Here is a 25,371-nt window from a genome sequence, read left to right on the forward strand (position 1 = left end):
GAAATTGAAGGAGTGATGAGGGTTATATATAGGAGTGGGGGAGGCTTGGTTCCTGTATTTGGGGTTGGGTTTAGGAGGGAAAAAGAGTTTTGAATTTGAAGGTAGGTGGTGTTTTGGGGAAAAGTGAATGAGGTGATTGGTGAAGGGTATTTGGGGAAGAGTGTTATGGAAAGGTGTGAAGAGGAGAGAAGAAGAGGTGGGGTAGGTGGGGATCCTGTGGGGTCCACAGATCCTGAAGAGTCAAGGACTTTAACATCCCTGCTCTATTTAGGCGTGCAAGACACCATTAGAGTGCAATTCTGGCGTTAAACGCCAGATTGCTACTTGTTTTTGGTGTTTAACGCCAGCTTTTTTCCCTTTCTTGGCGTTTAACGCCAACTTGGTGCCCTGTTCTGGCGTTAAACGCTAGTCTGGTGCCTATTTCTGGCGTTAAACGCCAGTTTGATGCCCATTTCTGGCGTTAAACGTCCAGAATGGTGCCAGACTGGGCGTTTAACGCCCATTCTGCTACTAAACCTCCAGTAAGCTCTTCCTCCAGAGTGAGCTATTTTTAATGCTGTTTTTCATTCTATTTTTTATTTTTCAGTTGTTTTTATGACTTTCCATGATCATCACCCTAAAGAAAGCATAAAATAACAATGGAAAATAAATAGATATAATTAAATAACATTGGGTTGCCTCCCAATAAGCGCTTCTTTAATGTCAATAGCTTGACAGTGAGCTCTCATGGAGCCTCACAGATAATCAGAGCAGGGTTGGGGCCTCTCAACACCAAACTTAGAGTTTGGTTGTGGCCTCTCAACACCAAATTGAGAGTTTGGTTGTGGCCTCCCAACACCAAACTTAGAGTTTGAATGTAGGGGTTTTGTTTGACTTTGTATTGAGAGAAGCTTTTCATGCTTCCTCTCCATGGTTACAGAAGGAGAACCTTGAGTCTTGAATACAAGGTAGTCTTCATTCAACTTAAGGACCAACTCTCCTCTGTCAACATCAATCACAGCTTTTGCTGTGGCTAGGAAGGGTCTGCCAAGGATGATGGATTCATTCTCATCCTTCCCAGTGTCTAGGATTATTAAATCAGGAGGGGTGTAAAGGCCTTCAACCTTCACTACGACGTCTTCTACTAGTCCATAAGCCTGTTTCATTGATTTGTCTGCCATCTCTAGTGAGATTCTTGCAACTTGTATCTCAAAGATTCCCAGTTTCTCCATTACAGAGAGTGGCATGAGGTTTATCCCTGACCCCAGGTCACATAGAGCCTTCTCAAAGGTTATGGTGCCTATGGTACAAGGTATGAAGAATTTTTCGGGATCCGGTTTCTTCTGAGGTAATCTGCCTCATTAATGTATTTAGTTCATTGGTGAACAAGGGGGTTTCATCCTCCCAAGTCTCAGTACCAAATAACTTGGCATTCAACTTCATGATTGCTCCTAGATATTTAGCAACTTGCTCTTCAGTGATGTCTTCATCCTCTTTAGAGGAAGAATATTCATCAGAGCTCATGAATGGCAGAAGGAAGTTCAATAGAATCTCTATGGTCTCTGTATGAGCCTCAGATTCCTTTGGTTCCTCAAAGGGAAACTCCTTTCTGTCCAGAGGACGTCCTATGAGGCTTTTCTCACTGGGACTCACGTCCTCCTCACTCTCTCTAGGTTTGGCCATGTTGGTCATGGTTATGGCCTTGCACTCTCTCTTGGGATTTTCTTCTGTATTGCTTGGGAGAGTACTGGGAGGAATTTCAGTAATCTTCTTACTCAGCTGACCCACATGTGCCTCCAAATTTCTAATGGAGGACCTTGTTTCATTCATGAAACTTAGTATGGTCTTGGATAGATCAGAGACTATGGTTGCCAGGCCAGAATGGCTCTGTTCCGAATTCTCTATCTGTTGTTGAGAAGATAATGGAAAAGGTTTGCTGTTGCTAAACCTTTTTCTTCCACCATTATTATTATTGAAGCCTTGATTAGGCTTCTGTTGATCATTCCATGAGAGGTTAGGATGATTTCTCCATGAAGGATTATAGGTGTTTTCATAAGGTTCTTCCATGTAATTCACCTCTGCCATTGCAGGGTTCTCAGGATCATAAACTTCTTCTTCAGAAGATGCTTCTTTAGTACTGCCTGTTGCAGCTTGCATTCCAGACAGACTCTGAGAAATCATATTGACTTGCTGAGTCAATATTTTATTCTGAGCCAATATGGCATTCAGAGTATCAATCTCAAGAACGCCTTTCTTCTGAGTTGTCCCATTATTCACAGGATTCCTTCAAGAAGTGTACATGAATTGGTTATTTGTAACCATTTCAATGAGTTCCTGGGCTTCTTCAGGCGTCTTCTTCAGATAAAGAGATCCTCCAGCAGAGTTGTCTAATGACATCTTGGACAATTCAGACAGACCATCATAGAATATGCATATGATACTCCATTTTGAAAGTATGCCAGAAGGACACCTTCTGATCAATTTCTTGTATCTTTCCCAAGCTTCATAGAGGGATTCACCTTCCTTCTATCTGAAGGTTTGGACTTCCACTCTAAGCTTACTCAATTTTTAAGGTGGAAAGAACTTTGCCAAGAAGGCATTGACCAGCATTTCCCAAGAGTTCAGGCTTTCTTTAGGTTGTGAGTCTAAGCATGTCCTAGCTCTTTCTCATACAGCAAAAGGGAAAAGCATAAGTTTGTAGACCTCAGGGTCAACCCCATGAGTCTTAACAGTGTCACAGATTTACAAGAACTCAGCTAAAAATTGATGAGGATCTTCCAATGGAAGTCCATGATACTTGCAATTCTGCTGCATTAGAGAAACTAATTGAGGCTTAAGCTCAAAGTTGTTTGCTCCAATTGCAGGAATTGAGATGCTCCTTCCACAGAAGTCAGAAGAGGGTGCAATAAAGTAACCAAGCATCTTCCTTGCATCTCCATGATGAGCGAATAATTTATACGCTTTTTGGCATTGTTTTTAGTATGTTTTTAGTAGAATCTAGTTACTTTTAGGGATGTTTTCATTAGTTTTTATGTTAAATTCAGATTTCTGGACTTTACTATGAGTTTGTGTATTTTTCTGTGATTTCAGGTATTTTTTGGCTGAAATTGAGGGACTTGAGCAAAAATCAGATTCAGAGGTTGAAGAAGGACTGCTGATGCTGTTGGATTCTAACCTCCCTGCACTCAAAGTGGATTTTCTGGAGCTATAGAACTCAAAATGGCACGCTTCTAATTGCATTGGAAAGTAGACATCCAGTGCTTTCCAGCAATATATAATAGTCCATACTTTGGCCACGTTTAGATGACGTAAAAGGGCGTTGAACGCCAGTTCTACGCTGCTGTCTGGAGTTAAACGCCAGAAACAAGTCACAAGCCAGAGTTGAACGCCAGCAATACGTTACAAACTGGCGTTCAACTCCAAGATTGACCTCTACACGTGTAATATTCAAACTCAGCCTAAGCACACACCAAGTGGGCCCCAGAAGTAGATTTATGCATTAATTACTTACTTCTGTAAACCCTAGTAACTAGTTTATTATAAATAGGACTTTTTACTATTGTATTAGACATCATCTTTGATCAGTTTTATGCCATCTTAGACTTTCATGGGGGCTGGCCATTCGGCCATGCCTGAACCATTATCACTTATGTATTTTCATACGGTAGAGTTTCTGCACTCCATAGATTAAGGTGTGGAGCTCTGCTGTTCCTCAAAGATTAATGCAAAGTACTACTATTTTTCTATTCAATTCAACTTATTCTGCTTCTAAGATATTCATTCGCACTTCAACCTGAATGTGATGAATGTGACAATCATCATCATTCCCCCACGAACGCGTGCTTGACAACCACTTCCGTTCCACCTTAGATCGAATGAGTATCTCTTGGATTTCTTAATCAGAATCTTTGTGGTATAAGCTAGATTGATGGCAGAATTCATGAGAGTCCGGAAAGTCTAAACCTTGTCTGTATTCCGAGTAGGACTCTGGGATTGAATGACTGTGATGAACTTCAAACTCGCGAGTGCTGGGCGTAGTGACAGACGCAAAAGGAGGGTGAATCCTATTCCAATATGATCGAGAACCTCAGATGATTAGCCGTGCTGTGACAGAGCATTTGGACCATTTTCACAAGAGGATGGGATGCAGCCATTGACAAGGGTGATGCCTCCAGACGATTAGCCATGCAGTGACAGCGCATCGGACCATTTTCCAGAGAGGATAAAAAGTAGCCATTGACAACGGTGATGTCCTTACATAAAGCCAGCCATGGAAAGGAGCAAGACTGATTGGATGAAGACAGCAGGAAAGCAGAGGTTCAGAGGAATGAATGCATCTCTATACGCTTATCTGAAATTCTAACCAATGAATTACATAAGTATTTCTATCCTTATTTTCTATTTATTATTTATGTTCGAAAACTCCATAACTATTTTATATCCGCCTGACTGAGATTTACAAGGTGACCATAGCTTGCTTCATACCAACAATCTCCGTGGGATCGACCTTTACTCACGTAAGGTTTATTACTTGGACGACCCAGTGCACTTGCTGGTTAGTTGTATCGAAGTTTTGAATGAAAAACGATTTATTAAGACGTGCGTACAGAGTTTCTGGCGCCGTTGCCTGAGATCACAATTTCGTGCACCAAGTTTTTGGCGTCGTTGCCGGGGATTGTTCGAGTTTGAACAATTGACGGTTCATCTTGTTGCTCAGATTAGGTAATTTTTTTTTGTTTTATTTTCAAAAATTTTTCAAAAACCTTTCAAAAATTTCTCATCTGTTTTTGAAAAAAAAAAAAATTAAATCTTTTCAAAAATATATTTTTCTTCAGAATTTTTAAGAATGAATTCTAGAGTTTCATGAAGCATGTTGAAGCCTGGCTGGCTATAAAGCCATGTCTAATTCTTTTGGATAGGGGCTTCCAACCATCAGCATAGAGGCAAGTTAATTGGAATGTCAGCCGTGGCATGTCTGAGTTACATACTAAAGCTTGGCTGGCTATTAAGCCATGCCTAACCCTCGGATTGGAGCTTTATACTAAGAATACAAGATTCCTGGAATTCATATTAAAAAAAATTTTGAAATCCTTATTTTCTTTTTCCTATATGTTTTTTCGAAAAAAATATACAAAAATCCAAAAAAATAAAAACAATCATAAAAATAAAAAATATTTCATGTTTCTTGTTTGAGTCTTGAGTCAAGTTGAAAGTTTGGTGTCAATTGCATACTCATCTTGCATTTTTCGAAAAATTCATGCATTCATAGTGTTCTTCATGATCTTCAAGTTGTTCTTGGTAAGTCTTCTTGTTTGATCTTGATGTTTTCATGTTTTGTGTCTTTTCTTGTTTTTCATATGCATTCTTGCATTCATAGTGTCTATACATGAAAAATTTTTAAGTTTGGTGTCTTGCATATTTTCTTTGCATTAAAAATTTTTCAAAAATAAGTTCTTGATGTTCATCTTGACATTCAAAGTGTTCTTGGTGTTCATCTTGACATTCATAGCATTCTTGCATGCATTCATTGTTTTGATCCAAAATTTTCATGCATTGAGTCTTTTTCATGTTTTTCCCTCTCATCATTAAAAATTCAAAAACCAAAAAAAAAAAAAATATCTTTCCCTTTTTCTCTCTTAAAATTTCGAAAATTAGATTTGACTTTTTCAAAAATTTTTAAAATCTAGTTTTTTTTATGAGTAAAATCAAATTTTCAATTTAAAAATCTTATCATTTTCAAAATCTTTTTCAAAAATCAAATCTTTTTCATTTTTCTTATCTATTTTCGAAAATTTCAAAAAAATATTTTTCAAAAATATTTTTCTTAATTTTACATCATATTTTCGAAAATAACATCATCAATTAATGTTTTGATTCAAAAATTTCAAGTTTGTTACTTGCTTGTTAAGAAAGATTCAAACTTTGAGTTCTAGAATCATATCTTGTGATTTCTTGTGAATCAAGTCATTAATTGTGATTTTAAAAATCAAATCTTTTTCAAAACTAATTTCAATCATATCTTTTCAAAAATATCTCTTTATCTTATCTTTTTCAAAATTTGATTTTAAAATATCCTTTCTAACTTCTTATCTTCTTATCTTTTCAAAATTGATTTTCAAATTTGTTTCAACTAACTAACTAACTTTTTGTTTGTTTCTTATCTTTTTCAAAACTACCTAACTAACTCTGTAAGACCGAGAACTTTTGAAAAGTCTTATTATGATCAAGTCTCAAATCATATAGTTATTTATAGCCTTAATTTCGGAAATCATTTTATTAAAGATAATTAAGGCAAGTGTGATTTATTGAATTTGAGACAAGTTATGATTTATTATCCAATTTTATAATTATTGGATTATTTTCTATATTTAAATCATATAGTTAGTAGTTGTGAAATAAAAAGGATTTTTATATGATTTTGGACTAAATAATTAATATTTTAGAATATTGATATTACTATTTTGGAAAATGAAGAAAATAAGTATATTATTTCTAATTATTTGGTGGAGACATTTTGTTGAAAATAATTTGTGAAATTGATGAACAAATAGTATTTTCTATACATAATTACTGTTGGATTTAATTTGGGTTTCAATTATTATATTATTCCCAATTTTATTCGAAACTACCAAATTACCCCTAACCCTAATTTTCAAAATAAGGAAACCCTAACTCAGTAACCCGTTAACCAACTCGATTCCCTTTTTGCCCACACTTAGCTCCCTAGCCCTCAGCAGCCGAAACCCTTCCCCCCAAAGCAACAGCACACAAAGTTTCCTTTGATTCCCTGAAAGAAAGAAACGAAGAAAGGGAGGAGGGGCGGGCATCACTGCCGCCGCGCCGTCGTGTCGCCGTCGAAGGAGAGGAAGCCGTGGACCAAAGTCACGGGCGGAAAAGAGAGCGCGAGGCAGGGCACGCGAGACAGTGCCGCAACTGATGGGTTGTCGTCCAGCCTCACCCCACCTTCCAGCCTTCATCACCACCGCGTCCACGCCGTGCCGCCGCCTCTGCTCGTCACACCATCACTCCTAGCCGCGCCGTCGCCGAGGAGTCGTCGCTGTCGAGGGATCCCAGAGGAGAGAAACTGCGCGACATTGAGGGAGGAAAGCGCGGGCCAATGACGTGAGGAGCACGACCCGTTGCGCCGCCGTGTGCTAACGCCGTCGTCCTCACCGTGCCGCCATCACCTTTGCCACTGAGACAGTCGCCGTCATTTATGGTAGAGCAGAGAGGGAGAGCTCAGGAGCAGAGTAGATGCGAGAGATCTGGGGCTGAGCTGGGAGTCCAGCCACCACACCTGACCGTGCTTGCGTCGCCGGCGCCGCCTCCGTTGGAACCGCCGTGCCGTGCGAAGCTAACGCTTCCTCCGTCGGAAAAAGCCGCCTTTAGAACCCTTACTGATTCGGTGAGCTTTTCCCCTGTTTCTGGTTCTGTCACAGCCATTCCTGGAGAAGTCAGTCGTGCCGCCGTGCCTGGCCGCCAAAAAATGCCATTTACCATCACCGGAATACATTACCGGTAAGGTCTTGTTAATGGATTCTGTTTCTTTTGAATTTCAAGAATACCATAGTCACGGCTTGTTGCTGCAGTGGTCATCTGAGTCGCGTGGAGGGAGGAAGGGCCGCTGGGTGTCGCCGCACCTTGCCTCCGCCGCCGAAAACAGCCGTTGAGTCCTCAGTATCGGGTCGTGTATCCATGCTTGCCTTTCGTGCTCGGTGTTCGCAGCTGCCTTTGTCATTTCAGTATGTTTCGGAAAGCCTCGCGTTAGTATTTCATTGTGTTTGGTTAATGAATGTGAATTTTAGTAACGTGGGGTCGAGTCCTGATTATTATATGTTGCGAATAGTGTTGTGATGGTTATTGCAAAAGTGGCTGGGAGCTGAGGTTTTGGTTGCCGTCGGTTCGGGTTGAGGCGGAAAGGACCCTATGAGGCATTTGGGTTATGGATTTGCGTTTTGAGGTAGGGGCACTTTCCGAAAACTATAGTTTATTATTGGAATTATTACATATGGGTACTAATGTGAGATATTGTGTATTTGGTGATTGTATCTGCCTTATGTATCAATTGATTGACTCGAATGACTATGTATGTTGGTTTGGCTGAATTGTTGTGTGGCTTGTGAAATGTAATGTTTGAAGTTGATTCTTTAAATATTTGAAATGAGTTTAATCCGTTGAGGATTGGTTTGAATTGAGTCAATTATTTTGATGATGTGAAAGATAGAATGCTCTTGAAATTCAGCCTGGGTTGCTTTAATTGCTCTGGTTTTGATAAATGATTTATTGCTGAACCGATTCTTTAAAGCTTTATAAATGAGTTAAATCGGTTGATATTGAGTTGATTTTTGAAATGGTTTCCTTGGGGTATGCCATTGAGGCGACTGTTGGATTTAGCTTGCTTTTGAATTGATTTCTGGTTTTGAGCTGTTGAAAAGGAATGAGAAACGGTTTAGTTGGGACCCGAACCGGGTGGCAAAAGTCCAAGTTTTAGGGGAGGTGCTGCCGAAATTTCTATAAAATCCGAGTCTTTATTGAAATGTTGTTTGGAAAATGATGAGTTAAAGACTTCTGCTATTTTATTTGAATTATCAAGAAAAGGATGATTCACACTTTTGAAATGAATTATTAAAGAGGAAATTGTGATTTAGTCTTGCTTCTTAAGAAAGGCATTGTATCTCTTTCAGGAGAAAGTTATTTAGATGAAACTTGTGTTTTAAAGCTATTTGAATGTGAAAAGGGTTTATGCCTTTGAATTTGACTTGAGGGTTTCAATTAAAGAGTTTTAATGATTTTGAAAAGACCTGACTGTCTATTGACAAGTTTCATTTTGAAATGTTTTGAGAAAGGTTTTAAGTACTCCTTGAATTCTGAATTCTTGCAAGACTAAAACAAACCTTGAACAGTTGAAACGTTCTAGAATTTATCATGGGGGTTGAAGTTGGTTTTGCTTAAGTAAAGGAAACGGCTTTGAAAGAAGTAAATGATTACGTGAGTCGGTTTGGCTTAGATCCTATTTTATTACTCAAATCGGAAAGCCAAGGTTTTAATGATTTAAAATGAATTTGGCGAGATGAGTTATGCTATTCTCCCCTAAGGACTTGGGACTTTGCCGAGGAACTTTTGTTACAAAAATCCCATTGTTGGATGGGTGGTTTTGAATGTTTCAAAAGGAATCTTTAACTTTCCATGGTTCCGGAAGTTTTGGAAAGAGAATGCCGAGAGTGGCTTTGTTTTAAAAATGGAACTCACTTTGAGTAAATTTGGCTTATGAGCCTGAGATGATTTGAGAAATGAGATCTTTAAAGCCAAGGCTGAAAAGAGTTGAAACTTGATTTCAAAGTGAATGAATTGAGAAAAGTGATTTATGGCTTAAATGCCGATGTGTGAATTTGATGATGTTGAATGGTGGAGGTGCCATTTCGTTATGAGCCGGAATGGCTGTGTATAATATTGATTTATGGCGGATTACCGAATGAGTTATGGGCCGTATGGCTGATTATGAATTATGAATTTAAGCCGGATGGCTGAGATGGATGTTGATCCATGGTTGGGACTGAATGAATATATGCTTGAGATACCTGGGTAGTAGCAAGGGTTGTGGTTCGTCCCACTTGCTCCAGGTCAGAGACTGTGACGCCTGGGTAGTAGCGGTAGTAGTGGTGATTCCACTCGCTCCAGGTTGAGCTTTTAAACATTCGCCTGGGTAGTAGCCGCAGTAGTGGTTATTCCACTGGCTCTGGGTTGAGCGGGTAGTAGCAATGGGGTTGTAGCTCAAACCTACTTGCTCCGCGAAGGGTGTTTCTGTCCATGGTTAGCTACCAGGACGTGTCGGGTTGGCTATATAACCGACAGATGATATCATCAACCACTAGGGACAGGCATGCATCATATGCATTTGTGTGACATTGGTTGGGTGTGCATATTATACTTGGTTTGCCTATGTGATTAATTGCTAACTGTTCTACTTGTAATAACTGTTTGTTTGTGCTTGAACTTCCTATCTGTGTTTGCATCTGGGACTCTGTTGGATTGTGGTGATTGGTTGTTGGTTGGATTGTTTGGGCCTAGGGCCGTGGTTGGAAAGAGATGAACTGATGGTTGATTTCGGTTGTGTTTCTGGTTTGGAATAAAATTATGAAAGGCTATTTTGGTTCCGCATAGATAAACCGTTTTGAAAGGCTTTTGGGTTTTTGAGAATTGAACGGTTCCTCTTTTAGAAAAGATTTCCGACTTTACTTTTATTGTAAACCGTTGTTTTTGAAAAGAGCATGAGACGGTTATTAATCACTGGTACGGTTTATCTTCACGTATCCTATTATAGTAATTCCCAAAAATCCTCTACTGAGAACCCTTTCGAGGATGATGTTCTCACCCCCTACATTTTTCCCCTTTCAGGATATGGCACAGAAGTCATGAAGAGTTTATTTAGTTGTTGTTGAAATGCTCTGTATTGCTTTAGATTATTATTCTTTGTACCCTCGCCTTTATCTTGAGATATTCTGTAAGAGGGATAGGAATTGTATTGGATTATGTTTGTAATATTATTTATATATATATTTGTATATATATATGGATGTACTCTTTATGAGTTTTGTAAGTTGTATGGTATTTATGGATGTACGTTATCGGATGAAAGTATTTTTGGGAGCGGTATTGCGGTTTAAAGTTTCAAACAGGCTCATATTTTAGTATTAAATAGTATAAGTGTCGTCGTAATATCCGAGCTATCAGAGTTACGCAGCCAGAAGCGTGAGCTTTGGTAGTTAGGGTGTTACAAACTCCCTCTCTCTCTAATTTTCGAAAATATCTTCCCTCTTTTTCAAAATTTCTTTTTAATTAACTAATTATTTTAATTTTTGATTTTAATTTTCGAAAAATTACTAACCTTTTTTAAAAACTATTTTCGAAAATCACTAACTCTTTTTCAAAAATAATTTTCGAAAATTCTCCTTCTCTCTCATCTCCTTCTATTTATTTATTCATCTACTAACACCTCTCTTCATCCCACATCTCTGCTCTCCTTACCCTTGTGTTTCTTTCTTTACATTACATTCTTTTCTTCTTCTACTCACACAGGGAAACCTCTATACCTGTGGTAAAAAGGATCCCTATTATTATTTTTCTGTCCCTCTTTTTCATATGAGCAGGAGCAAGGACAAGAACATTCTTGTTAAAGCAGATTCAGAACCTGAAAGGACTCTGAAGAGGAAACTAAGAGAAGCTAAATTACAACAATCCAGCAAGCACCTTTCAGAAACTTTTGAACAGGAAGAGGAGATGGCAGCCAAAAATAATAATAATGCAAGGAGGATGCTTGGTGACTTTACTGCACCTAATTCCAATTTACATGGAAGAAGCATCTCCATTCCTGCCATTGGAGCAAACAATTTTGAGCTGAAACCTCAATTAATTTCTCTGATGCAGTAGAACTGCAAGTTTCATGGACTTCCATCTGAAGATCCTTTTCAGTTCTTAACTGAATTCTTGTAGATCTGTGATACTGTTAAGACTAATGGAGTAGATCCTGAAGTCTACAGGCTCATGCTTTTCCCTTTTGCTGTGAGAGACAGAGCTAGAATATGGTTAGACTCTCAACCCAAAGATAGCCTGAACTCTTGGGATAAGCTGGCCAAGGCTTTCTTAGCCAAGTTCTTTCCTTCTCAAAAGCTGAGTAAGCTTAGAGTGGATGTTCAAACCTTCAGACAGAAAGAAGGTGAATTCCTCTATGAAGCTTGGGAGAGATACAAAGAACTAACCAAAAAGTGTCCTTCTGACATGCTTTCAGAATGGACCATCCTGGATATATTCTATGATGGTCTATCTGAATTGGCTAAAATGTCATTGGATACTTCTGCAGGTGGATCCATTCACCTAAAGAAAACACCTGCAGAAGCTCAAGAACTCATTGACATGGTTGCTAATAACCAGTTCATGTACACTTCTGAGAGGAATCCTGTGAGTAATGGGACGCCTATGAAGAAGGGAGTTCTTGAAATTGATACTCTGAATGCCATACTGGCTCAGAATAAAATATTGACTCAGCAAGTCAATATGATTTCTCAGAGTCTGAATGGAATGCAAGCTGCATCCAACAGTACTCAAGAGGTATCTTCTGAAGAAGAAGCTTATGATCCTGAAAACCCTGCAATAGCAGAGGTGAATTACATGGGTGAACCTTATGGAAACACCTATAACCCCTCATGGAGAAATCACCCAAATCTCTCATGGAAGGATCAACAAAAGCCTCAACAAGGCTTTAATAATGGTGGAAGAAATAGGTTTAACAATAGTAAACCTTCTCCATCATCCACTCAGCAACAGACGGAGAACTCTGAACAAAATACCTCTAATTTAGCAAACTTAGTCTCTGCTCTATCTAAGGCCACTGTAAGTTTCATGAACGAACAAGGTCCTCCATTAGAAATTTAGAGGTACAAGTGGGCCAGCTGAGTAAAAGGATCACTGAAATCCCTCCTAGTACTCTCCCAAGCAATACAGAAGAAAATCCAAAAGGAGAGTGCAAGGCCATTGACATAGTCAACACGGCCGAACCTGGAGAGGAAGGGGAGGATGTAAATCCCAGTGATCAATAAGGAGTTTCCCTTTGAGGAACCAAAGGAATCTGAGACTCATCTAGAGACCATAGAGATTCCATTGAACCTCCTTATGCCCTTCATGAGCTCTGACGAGTATTCATCTTCTGAAGAGAATGAGGATGTTACTGAAGAGCAAGTTACCAAGTACCTTAGTGCAATCATGAAGCTGAATGCCAAATTATTTGGTATTGAGACTTGGGAGGATGAACCTCCCTTGTTCACCAATGAACTAAGTGATCTGGATCAACTGACATTGCCTCAGAAGAAACAGGATCCTGGAAAGTTCGTAATACCTTGTACCATAGGCAACATGATCTTTGAAAAGGCTTTGTGTGACCTTGGTTCAGGGATAAACCTCATGCCCCTCTCTGTAATAGAGAAACTGGGAATCTTTGGGGTGCAAGCTACTAAAATCTCATTAGAGATGGCAGACAATTCAAGAAAACAGGCTTATGGACAAGTAGAGGACGTGTTAGTAAAGGTTGAAGGCCTTTACATCCCTGCTAATTTCATAATCCTTGATACTGGGAAGGATGAGGATGAATCCATCATCCTTGGAAGACTTTTCCTAGCCACAGCAAGAGTTGTGATTGATGTTGACAGAGGTGAATTAGTCCTTCAATTGAATGAGGATTCCCTTGTGTTTACAACTCAAGGTTACCCTTCTGTAAACATGGAAAAGAGGCATAGTAAGCTTCTCTCAAAACAGAGTCAACCAGAGCCCCCACAGTCAAACTCTAAGTTTGGTATTGGGAGGCCACAACCAAACTCTAAGTTTGGTGTTGAACTCCCATATCCAAACTCTAAGTTTGGTGTTGGGAAGTCTCAACAATGCTCTGAACATCTGTGAGGCTCCATGAGAGCCCACTGTCAAGATATTGACATTAAAGAAGCGCTTGTTGGGAGGCAACCCAATTTTTATTTATCTAATTTTATTTTTCTTGTTCTTTCATGTTTTATTAGGTTCATGATCATGTGAAGTCACAAAATAAATATAAAAATTGAAAACAGAATCAAAAACAGCAGAAGAAAAATCACACCCTGGAGGAAGACCTTACTGGCGTTTAAACGCTAGTAAAAAGCATCTGGCTGGCGTTCAATGCCAGAACAGAGCATGGTTCTGGCGCTGAACGCCCAAAATGGGCAGCATCTGGGCGTTTGAACGCCAGAATTGCACCCTGGAGAAGAGCTGGCGCTGAACGCCCAGAACAAGCATGGTTCTGGCGTTCAACGCCAGAAATGGGCAACAAATGGGCGTTCAACGCCCAGAACAAGCACCAATCTGGCGCTGAACGCCCAGAGTTGTGTGCAAGGGCATTTTGCACGCCTAATTTAGTGCAAGGTTGTAAATCCTTGAACACCTCAGGATCTGTGGACCCCACAGGATCCCACCTACCTCTACTCACTTTTTCTCACACCTCTTTCACACAATCCCATAAACACTCTTCTCCAAAACTCTTCACCAATCACCTCAATCTCTCTTCCCTATAACCACTTCACCACTCACATCCATCCACTCTTCCCCATAAACCTACCTCATAAACCCCACCTACCTTCAAAATTCAAAATCAATTTCCCACCCAAAACCCACCCTTATGGCCAAACCTTACCCCCCTCCCTTCCCTATATAAAGCCCTCCATTCTTCTTCATTTTCACACAACACAACCCTCTCTTCCCCTTCTTGGCCGAATACACCCTTCCCCCTCTCCTCCATATTTTCTTCTTCTTCATCTATTCTTTCTTCTCTTGCTCGAGGGCGAGAAATATTCTAAGTTTGGTGTGGTAAAAACATAAGCTTTTTGTTTTTCCATTACCATTGATGGCACCCAAGACCGGAGAATCCTCTAGAAAAGGGAAAGGGAAGACAAAAGCTTCCACCTCCGAGTCATGGGAGATGGAAAGATTCATCTCCAAAGCTCATCAAGACCACTTCTATGATGTTGTGGTCAAGAAGAAGGTGATCCCCGAGGTCCCTTTCAAGCTCAAGAAGAATGAGTATCCGGAGATCCGACATGAAATCCAAAGAAGAGGTTGGGAAGTTCTAACAAACCCCATCCAACAAGTCGGCATCCTAATGGTTCAAGAGTTCTATGCCAATGCATGGATCACTAGGAACCATGATCAAAGTAAGAACCCAAACCCAAAGAATTATATTACAATGGTTCGGGGGAAATACTTAGATTTTAGTCCGGAAAATGTGAGGTTGGCGTTTAACTTGCCTATGATGCAAGGAGATGCACGCCCCTACACTAGAAGGGTCAACTTTAATCAAAGGTTGGACCAAGTCCTCATGGACATGTGTGTGGAAGGAGCTCAATGGAAGATTGACTCCAAAGACAAGCCGGTTCAATTAAGAAGACTGGACCTCAAGCCTGTGGCTAGAGGATGGTTGGAGTTCATCCAACGCTCCATCATCCCCACTAGCAACCGATCTGAAGTTACTGTGGATCGGGCCATCATGATCCATAGCATCATGATTGGAGAAGAAGTATAATTTCATGAAGTCATCTCCCTTGAACTCTACAAAATAGCCGAAAAGCCCTCTCCTGGGGCAAGGCTAGCTTTTCCTCATCTTATTTGCCATCTATGTTACTCAGCTGGAGCTTTCATAGAAAGAGACATTTCCATTGAGTAAGAGAAGCCCATCACTAAGAAAAGGATGGAGCAAGCAAGAGAGCCCATTCATGGATCTTAAGAGACGCATGAAGCTCATCACCATGAGATCCCGGAGATGCCTCAAATGCATTTTCCTCCACAAAACTATTGGGAGCAAATCAACACCTCCCTAGGCGAATTAAGTTCCAACATGGGACAATTAAGGGTGGAACATCAAGAGCACTCCATCATCCTTCATGAAATAAGAGAAGATCAAAAAGCAATGAGGGAGGAGCAACAAAGACAAGGAAGAGACATAGAAGAGCTCAAGGACATCATTGGTTCCTCAAGAAGGAAACGCCACCATCACTAAGGTGGACTCATTCCTTGTTCTTACATTCTCTATTTTTCGTTTTCTCTATGTTAAGTGCTTATCCATGTTTGTGTCTTCATTACATGATCATTAGTATTTAGTAACTTTGTCTTAAAGTTATGAATGTCCTATGAATCCATCACCTCTCTTAAATGAAAACTGTTTTAATTCAAAAGAATAAAAAATACATGAGTTTCGAATTTATCCTTGAACTTAGTTTAATTATATTGATGTGGTGACAATGCTTCTTGTTTTCTGAATGAATGCTTGAACAGTGCATATGTCTTTTGAAGTTGTTGTTTAAGAATGTTAAATATGTTGGCTCTTGAAAGAATGATGATAAGGAGACATGTTATTTGATAATCTGAAAAATCATAAAAATGATTCTTGAAGCAAGAAAAAGCAGCAAAGAACAAAGCTTGCAGGAAAAAAAATAGCAAAAAAATAGAAAGAAAAAAAAAAGGAGAAAAAGCAAGCAGAAAAAGCCAAAAGCTCTTAAAACCAAGAGGCAAGAGCAAAAAGCCAATAACCCTTAAAACCAAAAGGCAAGGGTAAATACAAAGGATCCCAAGGCTTTGAGCATCAGTGGATAGGAGGGCCTAAAGGAATAAAATCCTGGCCTAAGCGGCTAAACCAAGTTATCCCTAACCATGTGCTTGTGGCGTGAAGGTGTCAAGTGAAAACTTGAGACTGAGCGGTTAAAGTCAAGGTCCAAAGCAAAAACAGAGTGTGCTTAAGAACCCTGGACACCTCTAATTGGGGACTTTAGCAAAGCTGAGTCACAATCTGAAAAGGTTCACCCAATTATGTGTCTGTGGCATTTATGTATCTGGTGGTAATACTGGAAAACAAAGTGCTTAGGGCCACGGCCAAGACTCATAAAATAGCTGTGTTCAAGAATCATCATACTGAACTAGGAGAATCAATAACACTATCTGAACTCTGAGTTCCTATAGATGCCAATCATTCTGAACTTCAATGGATAAAGTGAGATGCCAAAACTATTCAAGAGGCAAAAAGCTACAAGTCCCGCTCATTTAATTGGAGCTATGTTTCATTGATAGTTTGGAATTTATAGTATATTCTCTTCTTTTTATCCTATTTGATTTTTAGTTGCTTGGGGACAAGCAACAATTTAAGTTTGGTGTTGTGATGAGCGGATAATTTATATGCTTTTGGCATTGTTTTTAGTATGTTTTTAGTAGAATCTAGTTACTTTTAGGGATGTTTTCATTAGTTTTTATGTTAAATTCACATTGCTGGACTTTACTATGAGTTTGTGTGCTTTTCTATGATTTCAGGTATTTTCTGGCTGAAATTGAGGGACTTGAGCAAAAATCAGATTCAGAGGTTGAAGAAGGACTGCTGATGCTGTTGGATTCTGACCTCCCTGCACTCAAAGTGGATTTTCTGGAGCTACAGAACTTAAAATGGCGCGCTTTTAATTGTGTTGGAAAGTAGACATCTAGGGCTTTCCATCAATATATAATAGTCTGTACTTTTGCCTAGTTTAGATGACGTAAAAAGGGCGTTGAACGCCAGTTCTACGCTGCTGTCTGGAGTTAAACGCCAGAAACACATCACAAGCCAGAGTTGAACGCCAGAAATACGTTACAAACTGGCGTTCAACTCCAAGATTGACCTCTACACGTGTAACATTCAAGCTCAGCCCAAGCACACACCAAGTGGGCCCCGGAAGTGGATTTATGCCTCAATTACTTACTTCTGTAAACCCTAGTAACTAGTTTATTATAAATAGGACTTTTTACTATTGTATTAGACATCATCTTTGATCAGTTTTATGCCATCTTAGACTTTCATGGGGCTGGCCATTCGGCCATGCCTGAACCATTATCACTTATGTATTTTCATACAGTAGAGTTTCTGCACTCTATAGATTAAGGTGTGGAGCTCTGCTGTTCCTCAAAGATTAATGCAAAGTACTACTGTTTTTCTATTCAATTTAACTTATTCCGCTTCTAAAATATTCATTCGCACTTCAACCTGAATGTGATGAACGTGACAATCATCATCATTCCCCCACGAACGCGTGCCTGACAACCACTTCCGTTCCACCTTAGATTGAATGAGTATCTCTTGGATCTCTTAATCAGAATCTTCGTGGTATAAGCTAGATTGATGGCGGCATTCATGAGAGTCCGGAAAGTCTAAACCTTGTCTGTGGTATTCCGAGTAGGACTCTGGGATTGAATGACTGTGACGAACTTCAAACTCGCGAGTGCTGGGCGTAGTGACAGACGCAAAAGGAGGGTGAATCCTATTCCAGTATGATCGAGAACCTCAGATGATTAGCCGTGCTGTGACAGAGCATTTGGACCATTTTCACAAGAGGATGGGATGCAGCCATTGACAAGGGTGATGCCTCCAGACGATTAGCCATGCAGTGACAGCGCATCGGACTATTTTCCAGAGAGGATAAAAAGTAGCCATTGACAACGGTGATGTCCTTACATAAAGCCAGCCATGGAAAGGAGTAAGACTGATTGGATGAAGACATCAGGAAAGCAGAGGTTCAGAGGAATGAATGCATCTCTATACGCTTATCTAAAATTCTAACCAATGAATTACATAAGTATTTCTATCCTTATTTTCTATTTATTATTTTTGTTCGAAAACTCCATAACTATTTTATATCCGCCTGACTGAGATTTACAAGGTGACCATAGCTTGCTTCATACCAACAATCTCCGTGGGATCGACCTTTACTCACGTAAGGTTTATTACTTGGACGACCCAGTGCACTTGCTGGTTAGTTGTATCGAAGTTGTGAATGAAAAACGATTTATTAAGACGTGCGTACAGAGTTTCTGGCGCCGTTGCCTGAGATCACAATTTCGTGCACCACTCCACCATTGTTGTTCGGTTCGGCCATGTTTGTTTTGTCTGCTTCCTTTTTGAAAATTTCTGTTAGGTCCTCTCCAGAGAGTTGTGCTTTAGCTTCTCTTAGCTTTCTCTTCAAGGTCCTTTCAGGTTCAGGATTAGCTTCAACAAGAATGCCTTTATCTTTGTTCCTGCTCATATGATAGAGAAGAAGACAAAGAAAGTATGGAATCCTCTATGTCACAGTATAGAGATTCCTTAATGTGTCAGAGAAAAAGAAGAATGGAAGGATGAGGTAGAGAGGAGAATTCGAACTTATGATGAAGGAGAGAGTCCAAATTGCTAATTGAGGAGGAGTGTTAGTCCTTAAATAGAATAAGGTGAAGAGGGAAAAGAATTTTTGAAAACAAAATTAAAAAAGTTTTAAAATAATTAAAAAGAATTTTGAAAAAATGGATGATGGTTTTCGAAAATTAAAAGTGAGAAAGTGGTTAGAATTCAAAAATTAAAGAGAAAAGTAGTTAGGTGGTTTTGAAAAAGATATGATTGAAATAGAAAACTTTTAAAACCAAACAAAAAGTGAAGTAGTTAATTTGAAAAGATTTGAAAATCAATTTTGAAAAGATAAGAAGTTAGAAAAGATTTTGAAATTGATTTTTGAAAAAGATATGATTGAAATTTATTTTGAAAAGGATTTGAATTGGAGATTAAAAAGATTTGATTTTTGAAATTAAAGTTGATTGCTTGACTAACAAGAAATTAAAAGATATGATTCTAGAATTCAAATATTGAACCTTTCTTAATAGGCAAGTAACAACTTAAAATTTTTGAATCAAATCATTAATTGTAGCAAGGATTTTCGAAAATAGTGAGAGAAAAATGGAACTGATTTGATTTTGAAAAAGATATGATTTGAAAAAGATTTGAATTAAAAAAACAAAATCTCCCCTCCTGTGCCATCTTGGCGTTAAACGACCAAAATACTACCCTTTTGGGCGTTTAACGCCCAGCCAGGTACCTTGTCTGGCGTTTAAACGCCAGTTTTCCTTCCTCACTGGGCATTTTGAACGCCCAGTTTTTTCTTTGTAATTCCTCTGCTGTATGTTCTGAATCTTCAATTCTCTGCATTATTGACTTGAAAAGACATAATTTTGAATTTTTTTTGAATTTTTAATGATGAAAAATAACAAAATAAAACTAATCATGGAAAACTAAGATCAGATAAACAATGCATGCAAGACACCAAACTTAGAAATTTTCATATGAGAGACACTAACAAATTGAGAATGCACATGAAAAACAACAAAAGACACAAAACACGAGAATTTAAAGATCAGACCCAAGAGAATCATTAAGTACAACTTGAAGATCAATGAAGAACACAAGAACACACTTACGAAAAATGCAAGAAGAATAAAGACATGCAATTGACACCAATCTTAAAAATTGACACTAGACTCAAATAAGAAACACAAAATATTTTTGGTTTTTTATGGTTTTATAATTTTTTTTTTCGGAAATTAATTGGAGAAAGAGAAAATAAGGAATTCAAAATTCTTAATGAGAATTCCAGGAATCATGCAATGTTAGTCTAAAACTCCGGTCCAGGAATCAGACATGGCTTACTAGCCAGCTAAGCTTTCAGTGAAAGCTCCGATCCAAAATACTAGACATGGCCAATGGCCAGCCAAGCTTTTGCAGATCATTACATTCAACAGAAAGATTGATAGAAATCAACAAGCTTTTGTGATGATAAGTTGAAACCTAGGTCCAAAAGATTAGACATGGCTTCACAGCTAGCCAGACTTCAACAAATCATCATGAAACTCTAGAATTCATTCTTAAAAATTCTGAAGAACATAGAATAATTTATTTTTTGAAACATTTTTTTCGAAAATAAAAATAATAAAAACAAAAAGCTTAAAATTAAAATAAAATTACCTAATCTGAGCAACAAGATGAACCGTCAGTTGTCCAAACTCGAACAATCCCCGGCAACGGCGCCAAAAACTTGGTGCACGAAATTGTGATCTCTGAAATAGCGCCAAAAACTTGGTACGCACAATCGTAATCTGAACTCTTTTTCACAACTTTGCACAACTAACCAGCAAGTGCACTAGGTCGTCCAAGTAATACCTTACGTGAGTAAGGGTCGATCCCACGGAGATTGTCGGCTTGAAGCAAGCTATGGTCATCTTGTAAATCTCAGTCAGGCAGATTCAAATGGGTATGAGATTTTGATAATTAAAATATAAAAAAATATAAAATAAGATAGAAATACTTATGTAATTCATTGGTGGAATTTCAGATAAGCGTATGGAAATTCTTGTTGCTTCTGAATCTCTGATTTCTTACTGTCTTCATTCAATCATTCATACTCCTTTCCATGGCAAGCTGTATGTTGGGGGATCACTGTTGTCAATGGCTACCGTCTGTCCTCTCAGTGAAAATGGTCCAAATGTGCTAAAGATGAAAGATAAGAAATAAATCACTAAAAGTAGTTTTTATACTAAACTAGTCACTAGGGTTTACAAAAAATGAGTAACTAAGTGCAGATAGTGCAGAAATCCACTTCCGGGGCCCACTTGGTGTGTGCTTGGGCTGAGCATTGAAGCTTTCATATGTAGAGACTCTTCTTGGACTTAAACGCCAGCTTTGGTGCCAGTTTGGGCGTTTAACTCTAGCTTTTATGCCAGTTCTGGCGTTTAACGCCAGAATAGGGTAGAAAGTGGGCGTTCAAACGCCAGTTTGCATTATCAAAACTCAGACAAAGCATGGACTATTATATATTTCTGGAAAGCTCAGGATGTTTACTTTCCAACGCAATTGAGAGCGTGCCAATTGGGTTTCTTTATCTCTAGAAAATTCATTTCGAGTGCAGGGAGGTCAGAATCCAACAGCATCTGCAGTCCTTTTTCAGCCTCTGAATCAGATTTTTGCTCAGGTCCCTTAATTTCAGCCAGAAAATACCTGAAATCACAAAAAAACACATAAACTCATAGTAAAGTCCAGAAATGTGAATTTTGCTTGAAAACTAATAAAAATATACTAAAAAGTAGCTAGATCCTACCAGAAACTACCTAAAAACAATCCAAAAAGTGTATAAATTATCCGCTCATCAGTGCGCGTGCATAGATGGTGCGAGCGTTGCAGACAAAGCGTGTGAAAACAGGTCACACTGCTGTGCACCCGCACAGGTGGGAAAAAACAGGGGAAGTGTGCGTACGCACGAGGCTGTGTGCCCGCACAGAACTCTATTTTTGCAACATTTTTAAAGCCTCTAAGGCACCAACCATGATATCAATCAAGGTCATTCAAGCCCAAAACACATCATTCATAAAAAACACATAATCAAACATAAAATGCAACTAACTTAAGCCTAGAATGCAATAAAAAATATACTAATCAAAGAGACAAAAATTCAATAGACAAAATTAAAAAAAAGAAGGGTTGAAAGGATATTAGCATGGTAGGGTGTCTCCACCTAGCACTTTTGTTTTAAGTCCTCAAGTTGGACTTTGATTGGAGCTCACATCAAGGAGGTTTGTGCTTTCATCCTTCCTTGAATTGCCAACCGTGCTTGCTCTTCAAAAATCCTCTGGGGTCCCAAACGAAGTACATCAAGCTCTCAAGTAACCTCATGCATGAACTTGGGATCCAAAATTGTTGGTTGAAAAGATGTATGCCCGGATCCCACACTTTTGTTTCTCTATCATCCTCTTGTTGACCTTCACTTGTGCTATTGGATGAGCAACCTCTCCAAGAACCTTTGAAGCACCCACTTGAGTATTGGACTCCTCCAAATTGGACCTTGCACTACTTGTTCCTTGAATTCCTTTGACAACCAACACCCATTCCTTCACCATTTAACACCCCAAGAAGCACCTTAAGTTGGTGATCTGTTTCCAAAAGAACATATTGGCATGGGCATATGAAGCTCATTGAAGATATTGTTACCCATTCAACTTGTCCTTGGGTTGGAGTCACTCTTGTAAACTCTTGTATGAATGCTTCTAATTCTTGGGTGATCACCTCTTCCTCACCACTCTTTTCTAGCTCTTCACTATCTCCTTCAAACTCAAAAGTGGGAGGCTCCTCAAGATCATTGAGGGGGTCAACCAAGGTGGACAAAAAATCATTGATGATGCAATCTACTTCTTGATCAAACTCCCTCAACTCTCCATTTACCTCTTCCGATTCACTAGCTCTACCTTCCTCCTCTTGTGACTCAAGCCTTGGTTCCTCTTCCTTTCCTTGAGGCTCCATGTTTTCCTCCTCCCTACACTCCTTACTTGATCTTCCACCTTTTTCAAGGGGGGTGTCTTGAATGGTTGAGCGTAGTGAGGTCAAGCAGTTTACCGCTTCGGCTTTAGTGGCCATGAACTCTCCTTGCTTCTTTTGGAACCCTTCTTGCTCTTGGAAGAGTGGTTGAAGGTCTTGTTCTTCTTGGGGGCAAGGGTCGTAAAACTTTATATTGAGGTGGAAAAGGAGATTCAAAGGTCGGGAGAAGGGTTGTATATGTGGGAGGTAGTTCATGTGGGTGGAGGTATTAAGGTTGTGTAAAAGGGGGTGATGATTCATATGGTTGGTAGCAAGGTGTATAGACATTTTGATTCCATGGAAGTGTATGATGTGGTACTTGAGGGTTGGGTGGTTGAAGGGTATGTGAGGGGTATCCTTCATATATTTGGGTTTGATATTCATATAGGGGAGAGTGTAGCTCATTGTAGTGTGAGGGAGGTATTTGCCAAGAGTGTTGCTTATACAAAATTGGTTCCTCCCTTAATTGGTTCTCTCACTCCATGAAGCAATCCCAATTTGAATTCATCATACCCTACAAAATATTCACAACCAAGCTCCAATCAACAAGGGCGATAGCTCATAAAGAAAGTAGGAAATAAAAACAGAAGACATTAACAATCAAGAAAAACAAATACCTAAGTATCAACAAAAATAACCAAACAACCAAAAAGTAAGATATTTACACTATCAACATATTTACAACAACCAAAAGATAGCACTCAATTGCATCCCCGGTAACGGCGCCAAATTTGATAAAGAGGTATCTACCATCGATTTAGAATCAAGAATCAATTCGTTAGTAGCATAGGCCAAACCAATGATGAACTCTCTTAATCAAATATCCAATTCAAATTCAATTAAACTGAGAGTATTTAACTCCTGGGTCGCTCTCCCTAGGATGCAATTGGAAGTGTTTCTCTTTTGGTTGTTAAGGGGACAGAAAGGAGTTTTGCAATCAAAGAACAAAAGATTAAAAGAGATAAGAAATAAAGGAACTAAGGAATGACCAAAATTGCAATTAATGCGAGTAGAGATAAGATGAGATCAAAACTAGCAAAAATGCTATAAATGCAAGAAAGAGCCTTGACTTAGGAATGAGAATCTAAGGAATCCTATCATGGTCATAACCACAACTATGGCAATTATCATGAGTTAATCTCGCCTAGCTAACCCCTTACATCGAGGAGTAAGTCAAGCAAGCATAATTGACCTTAATCCATAAGTCCTAACCAACTTACCAAACTAGTTGATAAAAGGCTAGCTTTAATGGAAACAAGAGTCAACTAACTCCCCAAGAATTACTACTAAATATCGGATATTATGACTCTTGTATCCTAGGAACTCAAATTCCAAGCCAAGGTGGGAAAATCTACTCAAAACTCAAAGTTGGCATTTTCACAAACACCTTGTGTACATAAAAACAAAACATAAGAAATTGCACAGGAAAATGGAAAGCAATAACCAACTATGCACAAAATCAACAATAAACATCCAAACAAGCATAAAGAAAGCATAAAACATTAAATTCATCTATCAAAATTCCAAGATACCAAAATTGCATATATAAACAAAGTAACTTGAACCATAAGAAAATAAAGGCAAAAGCAATGTAATTAAAGAGAAGATCAAGAGTATTTACAATAAAAGAAGCAAAAATCCAAAGAAAAGCTTGCTATAAAATGCTACAATGGAAATGGAAATTAAACACTAAGAGAGCATTTTCTACTCTACTCCTACTCCTACTCCTAATAGATTTTCTACCTAATTCTAACCTAATGAAAGCTTCCTCTTCATATGTGTTGAATTCCTCTTATATAACACTCCAAAATCAGCATCCAATCCTTCCAAAATGGGCTAAAAGCCCACAGAAAACGTACAGTACGCGTTTCATTAATAAAATCACGTGCAAGGACCTGTGTGGACGCACAGATGTGTGCGTCTGCACACTTGGCTAAATGTTGACCTGTGCGTATGCACAGGTACTTGTGCGCACGCACACATGCAAATTTTCTCTTGTGCGTACACACACAAGCTTGTGCGCACACACACTTGCCTGTGTGTGCTTTTCCTTGTTTTCTTCATGTGTTCTCCCTTCTACATGCCTTTTTCCACTTTCGCTTAGCCAATCTTGCCAAAATGACCGGAAATTACTCACAAAAAACATCACGGCATAAAATGGCATGAAAGTGGAATTAAAATCACTAATTTAGGCACAAAAACTTATGTTTTCACATTTATGTCCAAATCAGGGAGAAATCACAAAAGTATGTTATTTGAGTACTTAAGTGTGAGTTTATGTGATGAAACCCATCCAAATCAAGCTAAAATATATTGTCAAATATGGACTTATCACAAATAAAAACAAAAGCTAACAAAATAAGAAACAAAGTCTGATGTGGAGCGTAAGTCGGCCATTTAAGAGATTATAATATAAGAACAGCATTGCAAGTATAGCTCTTAACCAGCAAAAATCCGCCTCATCAATTTAGAAAAGTTGTCACAAAAGTTTAGAATAAAAATACTGGGAGTATGAGTCCCAGGTCGTCTCCCAACGAGTTGCTAAAAAGGGTGCTAATTTATTAATGAGGAATTTTCTGGAAAGTTTTGAGTTTGGGCAATGGGCACAAGCATATGATTGTAAATTAAAGCAATGAGAATTAAAAGAGATTTATAATATTCTAAAT

The 25,371-nt window shown here is 38.8% G+C and overlaps 2 non-coding genes across 2 annotated transcripts; one reads left to right on the forward strand and one right to left on the reverse strand.

Annotated features, from left to right (window-relative positions):
- Window positions 1–2,434: 2,434 nt before the first annotated feature.
- Window positions 2,435–2,538, forward strand: LOC112767782 (small nucleolar RNA R71). The gene has a single exon (XR_003185223.1). It is a non-coding gene; the product is annotated as a small nucleolar RNA R71 (small nucleolar RNA).
- Window positions 2,539–11,652: 9,114 nt separating this feature from the next.
- LOC112768603 (small nucleolar RNA R71) lies at window positions 11,653–11,760 on the reverse strand. Its single transcript, XR_003186011.1, has one exon. It is a non-coding gene; the product is annotated as a small nucleolar RNA R71 (small nucleolar RNA).
- Between the last annotated feature and the right edge of the window lie 13,611 nt (window positions 11,761–25,371).

The sequence above is a fragment of the Arachis hypogaea genome, chromosome 17 (genome assembly GCF_003086295.3).
Source record: "Arachis hypogaea cultivar Tifrunner chromosome 17, arahy.Tifrunner.gnm2.J5K5, whole genome shotgun sequence".
NCBI lineage: Eukaryota > Viridiplantae > Streptophyta > Magnoliopsida > Fabales > Fabaceae > Arachis > Arachis hypogaea.